Source organism: Kogia breviceps, chromosome 4 (genome assembly GCF_026419965.1).
Source record: "Kogia breviceps isolate mKogBre1 chromosome 4, mKogBre1 haplotype 1, whole genome shotgun sequence".
Taxonomy (NCBI): Eukaryota; Metazoa; Chordata; class Mammalia; order Artiodactyla; family Physeteridae; genus Kogia; species Kogia breviceps.
The window spans coordinates 172,627,741-172,649,828 of record NC_081313.1 but is presented as its reverse complement, the minus strand read 5'-3'; the positions used below and the strand labels follow the sequence as shown (position 1 = coordinate 172,649,828).

General features: G+C 41.1%; 1 protein-coding gene across 10 annotated transcripts in view; it reads right to left on the bottom strand.

The window, feature by feature from the left end:
• The window catches only part of LOC131756030 (zinc finger protein 791-like), a 52,827-nt gene that overhangs the window by 9,434 nt on the left and 21,305 nt on the right, over positions 1–22,088 (bottom strand). The window contains exon 1 of one of the 10 annotated variants that reach the window (XM_067032605.1): positions 970–999. The exons of the other annotated variants lie outside the window; for them this stretch is intronic. The gene's annotated coding sequence lies outside the window, so the exon portion shown is untranslated. Of the gene's footprint in view, positions 1–969; positions 1,000–22,088 lie in introns of those variants that run through there. 10 annotated transcript variants of the gene reach the window in all.

Sequence of the window (22,088 nt, the reverse complement as noted above, 5' to 3'; positions counted from 1 at the left end):
GGGAATAAAGACACAGACCAACTAGAGAATGGACTTGAGGATATGGGGAGGGGCAAGGGTAAGCTGTGACAAAGTGAGAGAGTGGCATGGACATATATACACTACCAAACGTAAAATAGCTAGCTAGTGGGAAGCAGCCGCATAGCACAGGGAGATCAGCTTGGTGTTTCGTGACCACCTAGAAGGGTGGGATAGGGAGGGTGAGAGGGAGACAAGAGGAGGGAGGGGATGTGGGGATATATGTGTACATATAGCTGATTCACTTTCTTATACAGCAGAAATTAACACACTATTGTAAAGCAATTATACTCCAATAAAGATGTTAAAAAAACCCCACAGTATTTTGGAAGTGCAATAAAGTGGAACACAATTAAGAAAAAAAAAGAAGCCCTAGAAGCAAGAAGAACTACAGTCCTGCAGCCTGTGGAACAAAAACCACATTCACAAAAAGATAGACAAGATGAAAAGGTAGAGGGCTATGTACCAGATGAAGGAACAAGATAAAACCCCAGAAAAACAACTAAATGAAATGGAGATAGGCGATCTTCCACAAAAAGAATTCAGAATAATGATAGTGAAGATGATCCAGGACCTCGAAAAAGAATGGAGGCAAAGATCAAGAAGATGCAAAAAATGTTTAACAAAGATCTAGAAGAGGGGGCTTCCCTGGTGGTGCAGTGGTTGAGAATCCGCCTGCCGATGCAGGAGACACGGGTTCGTGCCCTGGTCCGGGAAGATCCCACATGCCGCGGAGCAACTAAGCCCGTGAGCCATGGCCGCTGAGCCTGCGCGTCTGGAGCCTGTGCTCCGCAACGGGAGAGGCCACAACAGTGAGAGGCCCGCATGCCGCAAAAAAAAAAAAAAAATTTTAAAAAAAAGATCTAGAAGAATTAAATAACAAACAAACAGAGATGAAAAATACAATAACTGAAATGAAAAATACACTAGAAGGAATCAATAGCAGAATACCTGAGGCAGAAGAACGGATAAGTGATCTGGAAGACAGAACGGTCGAATTCACTGCTGCAGAACAGAATAAAGAAAAAAGAATGAAAAAAAATGAAGAGAGCCTAAGAGACCTCTGGGACAACATTAAACGCAACAACATTCGCATTATAGGGGTCCCAGAAGGAGAAGAGAGAGAGAAAGGACCTGAGAAAATATTTGAAGAGATTATAGTCAAAAACTTCCCTAACATGGGAAAGGAAATAGCCACCCAAGCCCAGGAAGCACAGAGAGTCCCATACAGGATAAACCCAAGGAGAAACATGCCAAGACATAGTAATCAAATTGGCAAAAATTAAAGACAAAGAAAAATTATTGAAAGCAGCAAGGGAAAAATGACAAATAACATACAAGGGAACTCCCATAAGTTTAACAGCTGATTTCTCAGCAGAAACTCTACAAGCCAGAAGCGAGTGGCATGATATACTTAAAGCGATGAAAGGGAAGAACCTACAACCAAGATTACTCTACCCAGCAGGGATCTCATTCAGATTTGATGAAGAAATCAAAAGCTTTACAGACAAGCAAAAGCTATGAGAACTCAGCACCACCAAACCAGCTCTACAACAAATGCTAAAGGAACTTCTCTAAGTGGGAAACACAAGAGAAGAAAAGGACCTACAATAACAAACCCAAAACAAGAAAATGGTAATAGGAACATACATATCGATAATTACCTTAAACGTGAACGGATTAAATGCTCCAACCACAAGACACAGGCTTGCTGAACGGATACAAAAACATGACCCATATATATGTTGTCTACAAGAGACCCACTTCAGACCTAGGGACACATACAGACAAAGTGAGGGGATGGAAAAAAAATTCCATGCAAATGGAAATCAAAAGAAAGCTAGAGTAGCAATACTCATATCAGATAAAATAGACTTTAAAATAAAAAATGTTATGAGACAAAGAAGGACACTAAGTAACGATCAAAGAATCAATCCAAGAAGAAGATATAAGGATTATAAATATATATTCACCCAACATAGGAGCACCTCAATACATAAGACAACTGCTAACAGCTATAAAAGAAGAAGTCAACAGTAACACAATAATAGTGGGGGACTTTAACACCTCACTTACACCAATGGACAGATAATCCAAACAGAAAATTAATAAGGAAACACAAGCTTTAAATGGCCCAATAGACCAGATAGATTTAATTGATATTTATAGGACATTATATCCCAAAACAGCAGATTACACTTTCTTCTCAAGTGCGCACAGAACATTCTCCAGGATAGATCACATCTTGGGTCACAAATGAAGCCTCAGTAAATTTAAGAAAATTGAAATCATATCAAGCATCTTTTCTGACCACAACGCTATGAGATCAGAAATCAATTTCAGGGGAAAAAACGTAAAAAACACAAAAACATGGAGGCTAAACAATACGTTATTAAATAACCAAGAGATCACTGAAGAAATCAGAGAGGAAACAAAAAAATACCTAGAGACTAATGACAATGAAAACATGACAATCCAAAACCTGTGGGATGCAGCAAAAGCAATTCTAAATGGCAAGTTTATAGCTATAAAAGCCTACCTGAAGAAACAAGAAAAATCTCATATAAACAATCTAACCTTACACCTAAAGGAACCAGAGAAAGAAGAACAAACAAAACCCAAAGTTAGCAGAAGGAAAGAAATCATAATGATCAGAGCAGAATTCAATGAAATAGAAACAAAGAAAACAATAGCAAAGATCAGTAAAACTAAAAGCTGGTTCTTTGAGAAGATAAACAAAATTGATAAACCATTAGCCAGACTCATCAAGAGGGAGAGGACTCAAATCAATAAAATTAGAAAGGAAAAAAAAGTTAAAACAAACACTGCAGAAATACAAACCATCCTAAGAGACTACTACAAGCAACTCTGTACCTATAAAATGGACAACCTGGAAGAAAAGGACAAATTCTTAGAAAGGTATAACTTCCAAGACCCAACCAGGAAGAAACAGAAAATATGAACAGACCAATCACAAGTAATGAAATTGAAACTGTGATTAAAAATCTTCCAGCAAAGAAAAGTCCAGGACCAGATGGCTTCACAGGTGAATTCTATCAAACATTCAGAGAAGAGCTAATACCCATCCTTCTCAAACTCTTCCAAAAAACTGCAGAGGAAGGAAAACTCCCAAACTCATTCTATGAGGCCACCATCACCCTGATACCAAAACCAGACAGATACTATAAAAAAATAAAATTACAGACCAACATCACTGATGAATATAGATGCAAAAATCCTCAACAAAATACTAGCAAATAGAATCCAACAACACATTAAAAAGGATCATACACCATGATCAAGTGGGATTTATCCCAGAGATGCAAGGATTCTTCAATATATGCAAATCAATGTGATACCTCATATTAACAAACTGAAGAATAAAAGCCATATGATCATCTCAATAGATGCAGAAAAAGCTCTGACAAAATTCAACACCAATTTATGATAAAAACTCCCTGGTGGCGCAGTGGTTGAGAATCCGCCTGCCGATGCAGGGGACACAGGTTCGTGCCCTGGTCCGGAAAGATCCCACATGCCGCGGAGCAGCTGGGTCTTTGAGCCATGGCTGCTGAGCCTGTGCGTCTGGAGCCTGTGCTCTGCAACAGGAGAGGCCACAACAGTGAGAGGCCCGCGTACCACCAAAAAAAAAAAAAAAAAAAAAAAACCAAAACACAAAAACACACCTCTCCAGAAAGTGGGCATAGAGAGAACCTACTTCAACATAATAAAGGCCATTTATGACAAACCACAGCAAACATCATTTTTTTAAAAACATCATTCTTAATGGGGAAAGACTGAAAGCATTTTCTCTAAGATCAGGAACAAGACAAGGATGTCCACTCTCACCACTATTATTCAACATAGTTTTGGAAGTCCTAGCCATGGCAATCAGAGAAGAAAAAAAATTAATGCAGAAATCTCTTGCATTCATATACACTAATGGTGAAAAATCTGAAAGAGAAATTAAGGAGACACTCCATTTACCACTGTAACAAAAAGAATAAAATACCTAGGAATAAACCTCCCTAAGTAGACAAAAGACCTGTATGAAGAAAACGATAAGACACTGATGAAAGAAATTAAAGATGATACAAACAGATAGAGAGATATACCATGTTCTTGGATTGGCAGACTCAACATTGTGAAAATGCCTATACTACCCAAAGCAATCTACAGATTCAATGCAATCCCTATCAAATTACCAATGACATTTTTTTACGGAACTAGAACAAAAAATCTTAAAATTTGTATGGAGACACAAAAGACCCCGAATAGCCAAAGCAATCTGAGGGAAAAAAACAGAGCTGAAGGAATCAGACTCCCTGACTTCAGACTATACTACAAAGCTACAGTAATCAAGACATTATGGTACTGGCACAAAAACAGAAATATAGATCAGTGGAACACGATATAGAAAGCCCAGAGAGAAACCCACGCACCTATGGTCAACTAGTCTATGACAAAAGAGACAAGGATATACAATGGAGAAAAGACAGCCTCTTCAATAAGTGGTGCTGGGAAAACTGGACAGCTACATGTAAAAGAATGAAATCCAAACACTCCCTAACACCATACACAAAAGTAAACTCAAAATGGATTAGAGACCTAAATATAAGACCGGACACTACAAAATTCTTAGAGAAAAACACAGGAAGAACACTCTTTGACATAAATCACAGCAAGATCTTTTTTGATCCACCTCCTAGAGTAATGGAAATAAAAACAAAAATAAACAAATGGGACCTAATGAAACTTAAAAAGCTTTTGCACAGCAAAGGATACCATAAACAAGACCAAAAGACAACCCTCAGAATGGGAGAAAATATTTGCAAACGAAGCAACTGAAAAAGGATTAATATCCAAAGTTTATAAGCAACTCATGCAGCTCAATAACAAAAAACCAAACAACCCAATCCAAAAATGGGCAGAACACCTAAATAGACATTTCTCCAAAGAAGACATACAGATGGCCAAGAAGCACATGAAAAACTGCTCAACATCACTAATTATTAGAGAAATGCAAATCAAAACTACAATGAGGTATCACCTCACACCAGTTAGAATGGGCATCATCAGAAAATCTATAAACAACAAATGCTGCAGAGGGTGTGGAGAAAAGGGAACCCTCCTGCCCTGTTGGTGGGAATGTAAGTTGATACACCCACTATGGAGAACAATATGGAACTTCCTTTAAGAACTAAAAATAGGGGCTTCCCTGGTGGCACAGTGGTTGCAAGTCCGCCTGCAGATGCAGGGGACACGGGTTTGTGCCCTGGTCTGGGAAGATCCCACATGCCGCAGAGCGGCTGGGCCCGTGAGCCATGGCCGCTGAGCCTGCGGGTCCAGAGCCTGTGCTCCGCAACTGAAGAGGCCACAACAGTGAGAGGCCTGCGTACGGCAAAAAAAAAAAAAAAAAAAAAAAGAACTAAAAATAGAATTACCATATGACCCAGCAATCCCACTACTGGGCATATACCCTGAGAAAACCATAATTCAGAAAGACACATGCACCCCAATGTTCATTGCATCACTATTTACAATAGCCATGTCATTCATGGAAGCAACCTAAATGCCCACTGACAGACGAATGGATAAAGAAGATGTAGTACATATATACAATGGAATATTACTCAGCCATAAAAAGGAACGAAACTGGGTGATTTGTAGAGACGTGGATGCATCTAGAGACTGTCATACAGAGTGAAGTAAGTCAGAAAGAGAAAAACAAATATCGTATATTAACACGTATATGTGGAACCTAGAAAATGGTACAGATGAACCGGTTTGCTGAGCAGAAATTGAGACACAGAAGTAGAGAAAAAACGTATGGGCACCAAGGGGGGAAAGCGGCAAGGGATGGGGGTAGTGGTGTGATGAATCGGGAGACTGGGAATGACATATATACACTGATGTATATAAAATGGATGACTAATAACAACAACAAAAATTAATTAAAACAAAAAAACCCCCCAAAACAAAACAAAGAAGAACCCCTAAAGCAAAAGCCTGACCAATTCAAACATATTAAAACTAAGGGCGTTATAAGACAAACAACAGGTGGAAGAAAATACATGCAATGGTGAAGGGTTAGTGTGCGAAGTAAGATGAACGGACACAATAATTAAGGGGATAAAAAAGAAAATAACCAAAACATGTTTAACAGAAGATGAGAGATCACGTATGAAAAATACCTATCTGACTGGTAATAGGAAGTAATGAAACAACATGTCAAGCAGATTACATTTCACACTGATTAGGAGAAAAATTTAGTCAATTTAGTAATGCCAAGTGTTGATGACCATAAGTGACAAATACGTAAATTATGCACAAATGGAGGAAGCATCAACTGATGCACTCCACTGCCATTTCCTCTAAATTTGAACTCAGTCACCATCTACAGCTTAGCAATTTTTCTCCAATGTCCAGAGGATTTATATACTTGGAGACTAATGCAAGAATACAGAAAATGTATTTTTCACGAGAGTAAAAATTAAACTGGAGAGAAATTCCCTGGAGATCAAGTGGTTAGGACTCTGTGATTTTACTGCCAAGAGCACAGGTTCAATCCCTAGTCGGGGAAGTAAGATCCCAAGTTGTGTGGCATGGCCAAAAAAAATTTTTTTTAACTGGCAAAAGCCCAACCCTATAACCACTGCAATGGATAAGTATGATGAGTACCTTGACTGGCCCATAACCGCAGACCCTAGATGTGTATGAAACATACTTCTGCAAAGAACCAACCAGAAAACATTTTGACTGTAATTTCATTAATACTCATTTACTGAAAGGTCAAAACAGACAAAACTAAAACAACACTGCGTAGTGAAAAGAATAGATGGTAAAGGAATAAACAATCAACAGAGATGATCTATGGGGCAGCATGGAGATGAGTAAGGGAGCAGAACATCATGAGACTCTAAAAACTGCCCAAAGGCCCACTTATGAATCTTGATGATTACAAAGATGTTTATATTGTTATTACTAGATCTTCCAATAAAACATTTTGTATGGGCTTCCCTGGTGGCACAGTGGTTAAGAATCCACCTGCCAATGCAGGGGACATGGGTTCAAGCCCTGGTCTGGGAAGATCCCACATGCTGCGAAGCAACAAAGCCCATGAGCCACAAGTACTGAGCCTGCGCTCTAGAGCCTACGTGCCACTACTACTGAAGCCCGGGCTCCTAGAGCCCTTGCTCTGCAACAAGAGAAGCCACCGCAATGAGAAGCCCGTGCACCACAATGAAGAGTAGCCCCAGCTCGCTGCAACCAGAGAAAGCCCACACACAGCAATGGAGACCCGGTGCAGCCAAAAATAAAATAAATTTATATAATAAAACATTTTGTACATTCTTTTTTTTTTTGCGGTACGTGGGCCTCTCACTGTTGTGGCCTCTCCCGTTGCGAAGCACAGGCTCCGGACGCACCGGCTCAGCGGCCACGGCTCACGGGCCCAGCCGCTCCGCGGCACATGGGATCCTCCCGGACCGGGGCACAAACCCATGACCCCTGCATCGGCAAGCGGACTCTCAACCACTGCGCCACCAGGGAAGCCCTGTACATTCTTCTTTGAATATATGTGATGACAAAATAAATAACGAATTAATGAAGTTTGGAGAACATAATTTTACTGTTTGCCCTGTGATGTGGCAACCTGAGTTTTAATTCACAGATTCTGGTGGCAAAAACTGGTAGCAAGACAAGTGTCTGTTTTTGAAAGAACTGGTTACATAATCTCACCCTCATATTCACTTTTTAAAAATAAAGGGCGGGGGCTTCCCTGGTGGGGCAAGTGGTTTAGAATCCGCCTGCCGATGCAGGGGACACAGGTTCGTGCCCCAGTCCAGGAAGATCCCATATGCCGCAGAGCGGCTGGGCCCGTGAGCCATGGCCTCTGAGCCTGCGGGTCCAGAGCCTGTGCTCCGCAACTGAAGAGGCCACAACAGTGAGATGATTGCGTACCGCAAAAATAAATAAATAAATAAATAAAATAAAAATAAAGGGTGAAGGGACTTCCCTGGTGGTCCAGTAGTAAAGAATCTGCCTTCCAATGCAGGGTATGCAGGTTCGATCCCTGGTTAGGATAGTAAGATCCCACACGCCACGGGGCAGCTAAACCTGTGTGCCACAACTACGGAACCCACGTGCTCTGGAGCCCACACGCCACAACTACAGAGAAGCCCACACACCTAAACGAAAATCCCTGCACACCACAATGAAAGATCCCGCATGCTGCAACTAAGACCCGACGCAGCCAAAAATAATAAATAAATAAGTTAATTAAATTTAAAAAAATAAAGGGTGACATGAACTGGTATAAAAAGATGTGGAGGATTTTTCAATAGAATAATTTTAATTAATTAATTAATTTTTTGGCTGCATCGGGTCTTCGTTGCTGTGTGCGGGCTTTCTCTAGTTGCAACAAGGAGGGGCTACCCTTTGTTGTGGTGTGCAGGTTTCTCACTGTGGTGGCTTCTCTTGTTGCAGATCACAGGGTGTAGGTGCACGGGCTTCAGCAGTTGTGGCTTGCAGGCTCTAGAGCGCAGGCTCAGTAGTTGTGGTGCACGGACTTAGTTGCTCCGCGGCATGTGGGATCTTCCCAGACCAGGGCTCGAACCCGTGTCCTCTGCATTGGCAGGTGGATTCTTAACCACTGCGCCACCAGGAAGTCCCTCAGTAGAATAATTAAGCAAAGTGTGTTGCAATATACAGACCATGTTCCCTTTTCTTGTGGACCCCATCTGAGATTTGGCTCAGATGTGTAGGCTGATGACAGCACACACTCAATGCCAAGAGGGTATGAAGTTTTTTACTTCTATAATGGAAGTGTCTGGGGAGGGCAGGGCGGGCCTCTCAAGCAGGTGGGAAATGCCTTCGGAGAGCAAGGTAAGGAGCCTGGCTTGGGTTTTTTCATTGAGATTAGGGGTTGGGCTAGGGTGACAGTTTGCGCACATGAGCAGGAGCTTCCATGGACTTATTACTCTCTTGCCAGCATCAATGGAAGGAACACTCAGTCAGGCTTTCTTAGCGCTTGTACAGATGTGGGGTACAAAGAGGAACGAAAGTATAAAGCTGTCAGCAGACAAAAATAAAAACTGAGGTCAGAGACTTCCGGTTCCTGATCTGGCATGTAAGGAGCTTAGAAGCTGGCATTAGCACCCTCATAGGAAAAAACCAACAAACTAAAAATTAACAATAGACCCATCAGAGAATTTAGGTCATGGGGAAACTGCTGTCTCCAAAATCAGTGAGACAAAAAAGTAGCCATGTCCAAAATTACTCTGTTCTTAACAAGAAGTGTCCTCAAAATAATCTATTTTGTAACAGTGCAACTGATCTGGGGCGTGCATGCACGTGTGGTGGAAAGAAACACCTACTTGAGTCTCCTCTAGCCTCCCTGCTCTCCAAAGGTGGGGGTAGAAGACAGAAGCATTTGTGACAGTGGTTTCCCCTCCTTACGTCAAATATGTGGTGTCTTTTTAACACCACTGCTCCAACTCTGTCATCAAATATGTGTCTACCAGTTTGAGTCAATATGAATGCTACCTGGAGTTAGTGTCGGACCTCACAGATTAATAAACACACACTCCCACAAGACTGCCCCCACTTCAGCTGCTGGCCACAAACAGGGTGCCTGGGCTACTGACATTTCTACCCAGCTGACTACAAAGTCATAGATTCCCTTGACACTCCCTCAGGTTTGGTAATTTGCTAGAACAGTTCTGAGAACTCAGGAAGACACTTGGCTTTACTATTACTGCTTTATGATAAAGAATACAACTCGGGAACAGCCAAATGGAAGAGATGCATAAGGAAAAATATGGGAGCAGGGAGTGAGGGGGTGGGGTCAAAGGAAACAAAAGCAAAAAGAAACAAATGGGACCTAATTAAACTTCAAAACAGAAATAGGCTCCCAGACTTAGAAAACAAACTTATGGTTACCAAAGGGTACAGGTGGTGGGAGGGAGGAATAAATTGGGAGTTTGGGATTGACAGATACACACTACTATATGTAAAATAGATAACCAACAAGGACCTACTGCATAGTACAGGGGACTCTGCTCAATATTCTGTAATAACCCAAATGGGAAAAGAATTTGAAAAAGAATAGGTACATGTATATATATATAACGGAATCACTTTGCTGTACATCTGAAACTAACACAACATTGTTAATCAACTATACTGTACTCCACTATAAAATTAAAACTTTAAAAAATTCTGTAAAAAAAACTTGATTAATACTACATTTAAAGTATTTTGTATGTCAGTAAAATATCAGTAAAAAGAAAAATTTAAATACAGGAGAAAGTATGGAAAGGTATGTACCAATAAACTTTTTGTGGCTAAAAAATAATAAACCATTGACAAAATGAGAAGACAGCACACAGAATGGGAGAAAATATTTGCAAATGATATGACTGATAAGGGGTTAATATCCAAAAGATATAAACATCTCATATAACTCAGTATAAAAAAAATAACCTGATTAAAAAATAGATAGAAGACCTGAGTAGACATTTTTCCAAAGAAGACATACAGATGGTCAACTAGCATATGAAAAGATGCTCAACATCACTGCATTAGAGAAATGCAAGTCAAAACAACAAGATAAAAAAAAAAAAGATAAAACAAACAAACAAACAAAAAAAACAACAAGATATCACCTCACACCTGTCTGAACATCTACCATCAAAAAGACCACAAATAACAAATGTTGGTGAGGATGTGGAGAAAAGGGAACCCTTGTACACTGTTGCTAGGAATGTAAATTAGTGCCAACTAATATGGAAAACAGTACTGAGATTTCTCAAAAAACTGAAAATAGAACTGCCATATGATCCAACAATTCCACTCCTGGGTATATATTTGAAGAAGATGAACACTATTTCAAACAGATATACACACCCCAATGTTTACAGCAGCATTATTTACAATAGCCAAGATATGGAGGCAACCTAAGTGTCCATCAACAGATGAATGGATAAATATGTGGTACATACATACAATGGAATACTTCTCGGCCAGAAAAAAGAATGTAATTTTGCCATTTGCAACAACATGGATAGATGAAGGGTATTATGCTCAGTAAAAGAAGTCAACAGAGAAAAACAAATACTGTATGATTTTATTTATATGGGAAATCTAAAAGAAACAAATGAATATAACAAAACAAAAACAGACTCACAGAACAAACTAGCAGTTACAAATGGGGAGAGCGAAGTGGGGAGGGGAAAGATGGGAAGATTAAGGGGTGCAAACTACTATGTATAAAATAAATAAGCTACAAGTGTATATTGTATAGCACAAGGAATATAGCCAATATTTTGTAATAACTTTATATGCAGTATAATCTATAAAAATTTTGAATTATTATGTTGTATGCCTGAAACTGATATAATACTGTAAATCAACTATACCTAAAAAAAGTCAATGGTCTAAAAATAACAACAATTGGGGCTTCCCTGGTGGCCTATTGACTTGGGTCAAGTCTCCAAGATGACAAAGCAATCCTTAGTGCTTATGTGCACAGCAACAACACAGTGGCAAAATACACCAGGGAAAAATGGATAGAATTACAAGGAGAAACAGATGACTCCACTATTATAGTTGGACTTCAACACCCCTCTAATAAATGATTAGGAGAACCAGCAGGAAGAAATTCAGGAAAGCCACAGAGCTGAACTGAACAGTGCCCTCAAACAACCGGACATAACTGAAAACTGTGTATACTTCATCAAACAATAGCAGAATACACATCCTTCTCAAGTTAACATGGGAAATTCATAACGATAGAACACATTCTGGGGGCATTCCCTGGTGGTCCAGTGGTTAGGACTGGGTGCTTTCACTGCCATGGGCCCAGGTTTGATCCCTGGTTGGGGAACTAAGATCCTGCAAGCCGTGTGGCATGGCCAAAACAAACAACACATTCTGGGACATAAAACACATATTAACTAATCTTAAACAAGGGAAATCATACAGAATATACTCTCAGAACACAAAGGCGTTAACCTGGAAATCAATAATAGAAAGATATTTAAAAACATTCAAATACTTAGAGATTAAACAACACACTTTTAAATAACCCATGGATCAAATAAAAAGTTTCAACAATTAAAATTACCTTGATTAAATAAAAATGAATGTACAATTTACCAAAACTTGTGGAATGCAGCAAAAATAGGGTGGGCGTAGAGGGAAATTTATGGCATTGAAGGCATACACTTGAAGAAAGAGATCTGTAATTAATGATCTAAGCGTTTAGCCTTAAAAAGTAGAAAAAGAAGAGGAAATTAAGCCCAAAGTAAGAACAGGAAGAGATGTAACAATTTGAGAAGAAATCAATGAAAGTAGAAGAAATCATTGAGAAAAATCAACAAAACACATGTTTTTTGAAAAGATGAAATTCAGAAATGTCTATATAAGCTGAGAAAAAAAGAGAAAAGACATGGGAATTCCCTGGTGGTCCAGTGGTTAAGACTCTGTGCTTTCACTGCTGAGGGTTTGGGTTCAATCCCTGGTTGGGGAACTAAGATGCTGCAAGCCACACAGCACAGCCAAAAAAAAAAGAAAGAAGAAAAGCCAAATTATTAAGATGAGGAATGAAACAGGAGAAAATGAAAATGTAAAAGCATTTGACAAAATCCAAAATCCATTTATGATAGCACACTAGGAATAGAGAGGAACTTCTTCTTCTTGAGAAAGACCATCTACAAAAAACCTGCAGTTAACATCACACTTAATGGTGAGAAGCTAGATGCTTTCCTGGTAAGATCAGGAGGCAATGATGTCCTCTCTCTCACCAGTCCTAGTCAACACTGTACTGGAAGCTTACAGAATAAAAGGACATGTAAGGTATACAGAATGGAAAGAAAGAAAACTGTCTTTTGTCATGTATGACATGATTATGGAGAAAAAGAATCAACAACAACAAAGAAAACCCCTGAACTAGTAAGAGTACAGTAAGACTAAAGGATAGTTAACATACAAAGTCAATGATTTCCTATAGATCCAAACAAATATAGTCAATTCATCTTTGACAAAGGATCAAAAAGGCAATTTAATGAAGAAACGACAGTCTTTTCAAGAAATAGTGCCAGGGAAACTAGATATCCACATTGAAAAAAAGAATGTCTAGACACAGAGCCGACACCTTTTGCAAAAATTAACCCCAAATGGACCACAGAGCTTATGTAAAAATGCAAAACTACAGAACTCCTAGAAGATAACACAGGAGAAAGCGAACCTATCTATGAAACAGAAACAGAATCACGGACACAGAGAACAGACTGGTGGCTGCCAAGGGGGAGGGGGTGGGGGAGGGATGGAGTGGGAGGCTGGGGTTAGCAGATGGAAGCTTTTATACATAGAATGGATGAACAACAAGGTCCTACTGTACAGCATGGAGAACTATATTCAATATCCCATGATAAACCATAATGGAAAAGAGTATTAAAAATGTATATATGTGTACAGCTGAATCACTTTGCTGTATAGCAGAAATTGACACAACATTGTAAATCAACTATACTTCAAGTTTTTAAAATATTGAAGGAAAAAAGGTAACATAGGAGAAAATCTATATGACCTTGGGTTTGGTGATGAGGTTTTTGATTCAACACACCAAAAGTAGGGTTGATGAAAGAAAAAAATTAGTAAATTGACTTCATTAAAATGACAACTTGCTCTATGAAATACAGGGTTAAGAGACTGAAAATAAGCCACAGACTGGGAGAAAATCTCTACAAATCACTTATCTGATAAAGGACTGCTATTTGAAATATCCAAAGAACTCAAAACTCAACAATAAGAAGACAGGCAACACTATTAAAAATGGACAAAATATCAGAACATGCACCTCACCAAATAAGACACATGGATGGTAAATAAGCATAAGAAAAGACGCTCCACATCATATGTCATTAGGATTACAAATAAAAGAAGAATGAGATTATTACTAGATACTTATTAGAATACTAAAATTCAAAAAATTGAGAACACCAAAGGACAGAGACAATGTACAGCAACAGGAACCCTGTTCCATTCTCAATGCCGGTGGGAATGGAAAATGGTATGTCTACTTTGGAAAACAGGCAGTTTCTTAAAATACTAAACCTATTCTTAACCATACAATCCAACAATCAGGCTCCTTTGTATTTTGCCACATTAGTTGAAAACTTATGTTCATAAAAAAAACCTGTGCATGAATTTTTATAAAAGCTTTACTCATGATTGCCAAGACTTAGAGGTAAACAAGATATCCTTCAACAGGTGAACGGAAAAATAATCACTGGAACATCAATACAATGAAATATTTTTCAGTGTTAAAAGGACATGAGGTATCAAACCAAAAAGACATGGAGAAACCTTAAATCATATTGCTAAGTGAAAGCAGCCAATATGACAAGGCTACACACTATATTATTCCAACCATAGTTCTGGAAAGGAAAAATCTATGAGTAAGACCTTCAGCTGCCAGGGATTTCTGGTGGGAGGGAGGAATGAATGAATAGGTGGAGCACAGGGGCCTTTTAGAGCATGAAAGTAGAATACATGATACGGACATGATGGACACAACTCATTTTATGTTGCCAAAGCCCACAGACTGTCTAACAAAAGAGTCAATGCTATTGTAAATTGCAGACTTTAATGCATCAGTATTGTTTCATCAAATATAACAAATGTACCACAGTAATACTAGATATAAAAAATAGGGCAGGGACCTCCCTGGGGGTCCAGTGGTTAGGACTCCTTGCTTCCACTGCCGGGGGCATGGGTCTGATCCCTGGTGGGGGAACTAAGATCCCGCATGCCCTGTGGCATGGTCAAAAAAAAAAAAAATACAGGGCAAACTATATGAAGGCAGAGGGGTTAAGTGGGAACTCTGTACTTTGTAATCAAGTTTTCTATAAACCTAAAACTGCTACAGAGAAAGGTAAAGTGTTATTAGGGAAAAAAAAAGATGAAGTCAGATGCCTTAATATTCATCTCAGATGACTGATGGCTGAAAGAGGTCATCTTTCAATCAACTGATCTGAAGTTATTTCAATGAGCCATTTTGGTGCTTTTATGAGGCCTAGACTCTGAGACTTATAAGAGAGGGTTAAACTACACTGAATGCTGTGTTCCACAGTGCAGCACTGGATATTCTGAGAAGTGAAATGAGTGCCTTGGTTACTAATAGCAGCGCTTGGAACTCTGACATGGACAGACGAGTGTTACCTTAATTTTTGTGTGTGTGGCTGCTCGGCATGTGGGATCTTAGTTTGCCGAACAGGGACTGAACCGGTGCCCTCTGCAGTGGAAGCACAGAGTCTTAACCACTGGACCACCAGGGAAATCCCTACCTTGATTTATATCGTGGGTATCTGTTAGGCAAGAGATTCTCAGAATTCTTTTACCACAAAGGGGCAACTTTTAGACAGTCATCCAGGGGTCTGTAAACACACACTGTCCAAGCCAGTTGCAGATCAGGGCTCAGACGGCAGCCTGATGTTTCGTCAGTTGTAGACCCTTGAGTCCCATCCTTCATCAGGCTGTGCCAAACGAGGGATGAAAAGCAGCAACTCTGCCTGAGCTGGATCAGGTATAGATGTGGAGACGCTGTCTCTAATGTCTGAAACTCTCATTGCTTTTCACTCGGGGACTCCTAAGCAGCTCACAGGGAGCCTAGGGGTCTGGGAAGGGGGTGACCTTCTTCAGCACCTGGCAAGGGACCAAGGACAGGGGAGGCTACCCCTCCTGCAGGTGGGTAATGGCAGGGGGCCCAGGTTTAGCTGTATCTTGCCTGAAGGGGGTTTTCCATAGCTGAGCTGAGCTCTTGGGGACTGTTCACAGCTCCCAAATCATAATGGGAATCTGGATGAGGGGGTCACATGCTCAGGGCTATCTGTTTTTAGCACAGCTCTGTCAGAAGGGATAAGTGCAGCTCGAATGGCGTATAGTGTGGAGCCTAGGGCAGTTACTGATGGCAACTCCAGGGGCAGGAGACGAGGTCACTGAAGCCTCTACTGTGAATCAGTGTCTGATGGCACTAAGGGAAGTGCCTGTCATGGCAGTTCGACCTGAGTCCAGAGCCTTTTTGGTTTTTTGTAGGGGGAATATTCAAGGTGGGCCGATGTACAATAGTATAAATGGGCTCAAGTAAAAGTCGTAAACAAGGAATAAGGTGCCTCCAGAACACCAGAAGAATCTAGACAAGGTTGTGGCTGCTGAGAGGGACAACAGTTATTTCTTCACTGTGTCAGGGAGAGTGGGCCCCAGGTTACCAAATAATTGTTAGGAATTTAAGCAAGCTGCTAGGAGCCTCACATCATATACCAGCAATGGCCTGTCTACTGTTTAGGAGCTCTTTTTGTCAATATATTTATATTCTGATGTTCTCAGAAAGAGGATGTCATTGGTGTAATGTCACACCTGTGCTTCTGGACCAAGGTGGCTACAGTTCAGATCCTGCCTGCAGAGACTGTGTGTGCTCACAGGGGTGTTGAGGTTCCCTGAGGGTAACTAGGTAAAGGTGTACCATACCCCTTTGAGGTGAAGGCCAACTGCAGCTGAGAAGCTGCTGAAATAGACACTGAACAGAACAGACTTAGCCACATCTGTGGGAGCAGGATATTTACGCTGCTGAGTGGGTGGAGCCAGTAATTTCCATAATGTTGGGGGCTGGGAATTGGGGCTTATTTGGTGAAATCACAGCCTCAAGTTTGCCATAATCCAGTGGGAGGTGTCATTCATTTTTCCCAGGGTTGAGAAGAGACCAAATAAGGCTATTAAAAGGAGAAGCACAGGGGGTTAATCACTTCCTCACTGGACAGATTTGTACAATGTTTTTCAATCTTTCAAAACCCTGTTAAATTTACACTGGGCCATATTTAACTAGGGGGTAAGGTCAGTGGGGTCTCATTTATCAATATAATTTGAAAGTGGCAAAGACTAAATTAAAATTTCATTTATAATTCACTGGATCAGACCTTCCTTGCTGGGTGTGGCTATTTTAGGACAGTGGGTGATAAGACCATGGGGAATTTAGGTAAGACCACAGTTCTCAAAGTTAAGGCAAAATACATCTATTAGTCTTCTATATGATATCTAGTAACTCCCCTAAATTTATCAGGGGTACCCTGCTTAAATTTAGTGGGATCCCAGGTATAACTGTAATTTCAGCCCTAGTATTTATTATTTGCATGAAAGTTTGACAATTAGTGCAGCACAGCAGATGGCAAAATTACTTCATAAGCTATGTTGTTGAGGCACCAAAGCGAAGTAGTGCCCTTGCATCTTTTTCGTTGTGTAAATTCTTTCTGTATATTTTGGATTTCCAATTGGGTCAAATTGTGGACCTTTGTTTCATTATTTTTTTCATTTGTCCTCTCCCTCTTGTTCCCCCCCCCCCTTTTGCTTTTTTTGGTCACTGGATATATTGAATACTCTGGGGGAGGGGGTATCCTCTGGTATTTATAAACTCTACTTCTGGAGAGCCTCACACATCAGTGCTATCAGGGTCAGAGGCCTCCTCTATGATATCTGGCTGCTTTATATAAAGTATAAGGAACTTGGGCTTAAATCGGGTTTGAAGGAATCCCTTGGTTGTGCCACATGGGTGCCATGGTGTTGTCCCCTGTAACCCTGAAGGTCAGGATCTCTGTTGCAATAAAAGCAGCAGCAGAACTCAAGGGTCCTGGGGAACTCTCTGGAATTACAAGTGGGGACTCAGCCACCATCTAATGACTGCCTTCCCCCCTCTCTTTTCTCTCCAGTAACTGCTCTGTCAGGAACTACCACCCAACTAGCCCAGCTCTTGCACAGGCTATCGTCTCTTTCCCACCTGTGCCTTACATGTTGGGTCCAACCCAGGCACTAGCACAGCTTCACTCTAACATGCAGATAAATCCCAGCAAACACACTGACCCAAGACTAATTTAAGGAGCGCTCCAATCCCATACTGCTGCTCCCAAATGCCTAGAAGTTCTTAAAACTGACAATTCTGGTCGGCTGAACAAAGAACTGAGCCCTGGTATGGTCAACAATGCAACACAGGGCAGCACAGCGCACAGCTCACAGCTCGAGCTGCCCAGCACCCAGCAGCCCACAGCGCCGGCCGCCATCAGACAGCAGAGCAGGTGAGCGAGTCAGAGCAGAAGACAGACAGGTGGTGATCATGTCTGGCCATGCCACTCACAGTGCCAGCTGCTATGGTCACCTGCAGAGGTGTGGCTGAGGCTGTCACCGGTGTAGTACACACCCACCGAGAGGGTAAGAAAAGGGTTACGACTCATAGAAGAGAGGTCTCCGGGGAGAGCAGGCCTGGCCTCTCAAGCAGCTCTGAAATGGCTTCACAAACCAAGAAAAGGAGCCTGGCCTGGGTGTTCACTGTGGGTGGAGGGTGGGACCGAGGCAAAAATTCTTGCCCAAGGGCAGGAGCTTGTGTGGCTGGAACCCCCTGCCACCTCTAGAAGGGAGGTCACCCAGACTTCTCATCAGCTTGTCCAGGTCAGGGCACAAGGGGAAGAGGGAGGTGTTAAAAAGAAACAGTAGGCCCCAAATGGAGTCATTTGTGCTAAGCCCATGTCACCAAACCAAGACTTAATACCTAACCTAACTGCGAATACGACCTCCGCCAGGAATGTCATCTTAACCAGGAATGTCATCTTAACCAATCTGGAATTTTCTGGTCAATACCAACGAGGTAATCTGCCACATAGGTTTTTCCTTTTTCTTTTTTTAAAAAAAATTTATTTGGCTGCGCTGGGTCTTAGTTGCAGCACGCCGGATCTTCGTTGCGGCATGTGAACTCTTAGTTGTGGCATGTGGGATCTAGTTCCCCAACCAGGGATCGAGCTCGGGGCCACTGCATTGGGAGCACTGAGTCTTAACCACCGGACCACCAGGGAAGTCCCCGCATAGGTTTTTTTTTCTGTCCCTCAAAGAAAGATGAGATAATCCACTCTTTCCTTACCTCTTCCCCCTTCTGCTCATCTAAGCCTTCCATCTTGGACACCTCGCTACTTGCTAGATGCGATGCTGTCCAATTCACCACCAATCACTTAATAAAGCCAATAAGACCTTTAACATTTATTTAGTTGAATTCTTGTTATTTTAACAGATTGGTGAGGCTTTAACTGTGAGCAAACATCAAAAAATGCGGAGTCTGGGGACTTCCCTGGCAGTCCAGAGGTTAAGACTTCGCACTTCCACTGCAGGGGGGCACAGGTTCAATCCCTGTCGGGGAGCTAAGATCCCACAAGCTGTGTGGTGTTGCCAAAAAAAGAAAGAAAGAAAGAAAAATATGCATTTGCAATTGATTCCTTTTTGATAAAGAAAACACCAAATCACGATGCTCAAGAAATGATCAATACTGGTTATTTGGGGGTGGCTGAACCAAGAGCACTGGAGGGGCCAAGGTGTTCTGGAGTGAGTCTACTTTAGACCTTCTTATCTTAACAGCCTTTTCCTAACCTTCGCATGATTATTTAAGATTAACTGAGTAATCTGCATAAACCATATTTTTCTATTTAACAGCCTTTACTTTTAATTAACTTGCTTTTAATTTAATTTTAAACTTATTTTTTACTTTTCTATGGAGGAAACCATGCTAAGTTTACTCCTTTAAACATTTAATACTTATAAAAAGCATAAAAAATGAAACGTTTCATATCTCCTTCTAACTAAAATTACAAGAGAGGCATCATAGTTTCTCCTTATATCTCACTCTGGGGGTTATTTCAGAAATAAGTAATGTGTAATGCACTAGGAATTTGGGTCTAATCCATTAATATACTAGGATTTTCAATGATTTAGGTAAGTTTTGAATAGTTTTCCTCATATCAATTAAAGGAATTCATTTGCTTCAGTAATATCATAGCACTTAAAATTTCAAAGCTCTCTAAGTACGTGCACGTACAAAAACTGACTTACAAATGTAAAAACCACCTGAGAACTCAAATACACCCATCTCATATGTTGAGGATCTCTTGCCTAAAAGGAACAAATACTCTGGTTCCAGAATTCCTGGCCTTACTCCCACTATGTCTCTCAATCAACATACATTTAAAGCCTGAGACCTATAAATATTATACACTCACAGTAAATTATATCACAAACCATTAAGAGAAACTAGAGTTAAGAGCTGCAGTATTCAATATATAAACATATACAAGGAAAGAAATGCAAATATTTCAATCAGTGAGATAAGCATCCTGTTTCCCTACAGTTCAGAAGAAAACCCAGATTTCCAAGCTTGAGGTCCAGACTCCCCCTGTGGGGATACAACCCCTAGAGTGTGTCAGTCCCTGGTGATGGAAAGTAAGGACACCTGAGCAGCCATAGAAATAAACTCTGGAGGCTCCAACATAATGCAAATGCTCCCTTCTCAGGCTTCAATTCTTACAAGTGAGAAAACTCTTGGCCAGATTCAATTTAAAGTTCTAACTGAAATGTACTCTGAAACTCATGAACTATTGTCCAGGAGACAGAACTCCTGACCTTCACAGACTTTCTCAATGTGCTCATATTACTCTGAGTACACCTACACTGCAAATGCAACTCAAACCTGTATCTCAAAACAGGCACCAAGAAAATCACAGTTATAGCTTCAGAAAGGGCATCACTCCCCACCCTCCACCCACCATCACAGGTGCATCCCCAGCTTTCCAGGGATCTGTACCTTCTCTTACTATAAACACTCCTTCCACAGTGGGTGCAAGCAGGTAGGACACTTACAGGGGGAGGCTCCCCATCAAGAACAACTGGTCCTCTGAGTATTTCCCTTTGCAGGCTTAAGGGGGCCTTAGCTTAGAAATACTGACCACAGGTCTGGGTTCCCCACTGTTGTTGCCTAGGACACCACTGATATTTTAAATGACACAAACCCAGTGTTTGAATAATCCAGCACAACCATTCTAAACCAGGATTTATGTATAAAGGAAGAAAATTGTAAGGCATTTTGCTAGTTCAAGAACAAAACACACAAATGTCTATTCCTTTCAGAAAAAAATGTCAGTTAATTATTTTTTCCATGGCAAGGAACTGTTTAGAAATAATCATAACTGAAGAAAAGAAAAAAACAGATCTCAAATGTTACATGCAGTCACTCATGGGACGAAAAAAAGAAAAATTTTAACTAATGGAATGGTATAATGGAATATTTTGTTTTATTCTTTCTGAAATTCACCTCTTTCTTCCCCTTTGGAAATATTTTATACTCTCTTTCAAGATCTATGATTAAATACATTTACAGTTATCAAAAACCGAGACTTAAAGTGAATAAAGTCACAAACTCAGGGAGGGGCAAGGCTGACCTGGAACTATGATAAAAAGATCACCCAGGAGTCTCCAAAGAGGAACCTCCACCCAAAGGGCTCAAACAGGATGTCTTTGCCCAGGAAAGGTCCGGGGGGGAAGCACAAGACTTATACAATGTAGTTCCAGGTGGTTAGTCTCTGACTTCTTCTCATGGAAAATATACATAGACAAAAAAATGAATCTTTAAAAAGAACCATTCATGGCTCTGTGGAGAAATGATACAATTAAAATACTGCGTAGTCTGAAATGCACCGCGGAAGACAAAGAGTTAATAATGAAGCTACGAACTGGAGAGGGGAAGATGGCGTTTGGGAACGTGGGGAAAGATCTGGAAATCTAGGCATTTACTGCCTGCCCTGGGAAGAGCTAGGGTGCAAGAACAGGGTCGTGGATTTGTGACCCTGTTTATCAAAATTTGGGAAAGTGAGGGGGAAAAGAGTCCCCCCCACCCCGGGGAGAAAGGAGGGACTGGGGACCCCAAAGACCACAGCTCCTCCAACGCAGGAACCCCGGATACTGAGTCATGATTGTTCCCTGATCACCCTCCCTGTGGACACCACACAATCTGGAGTAGATCCGGCCGCAGTAGTGAGCGGAGAGGCCACCGTGGGTCCCGATTGCCAGCGGAGCCTACACGCTGCCTGCCGCGCCGGCTGTGGACTCCGGTCCGCAGGTCCGGAGTTGACCGCGGGGAGGCCCAGGTCCCACCACGGCCAGTTCCAACTGGTCCCTCCGCCCCCGTCTCCCACCACCAGGCTCCCCAA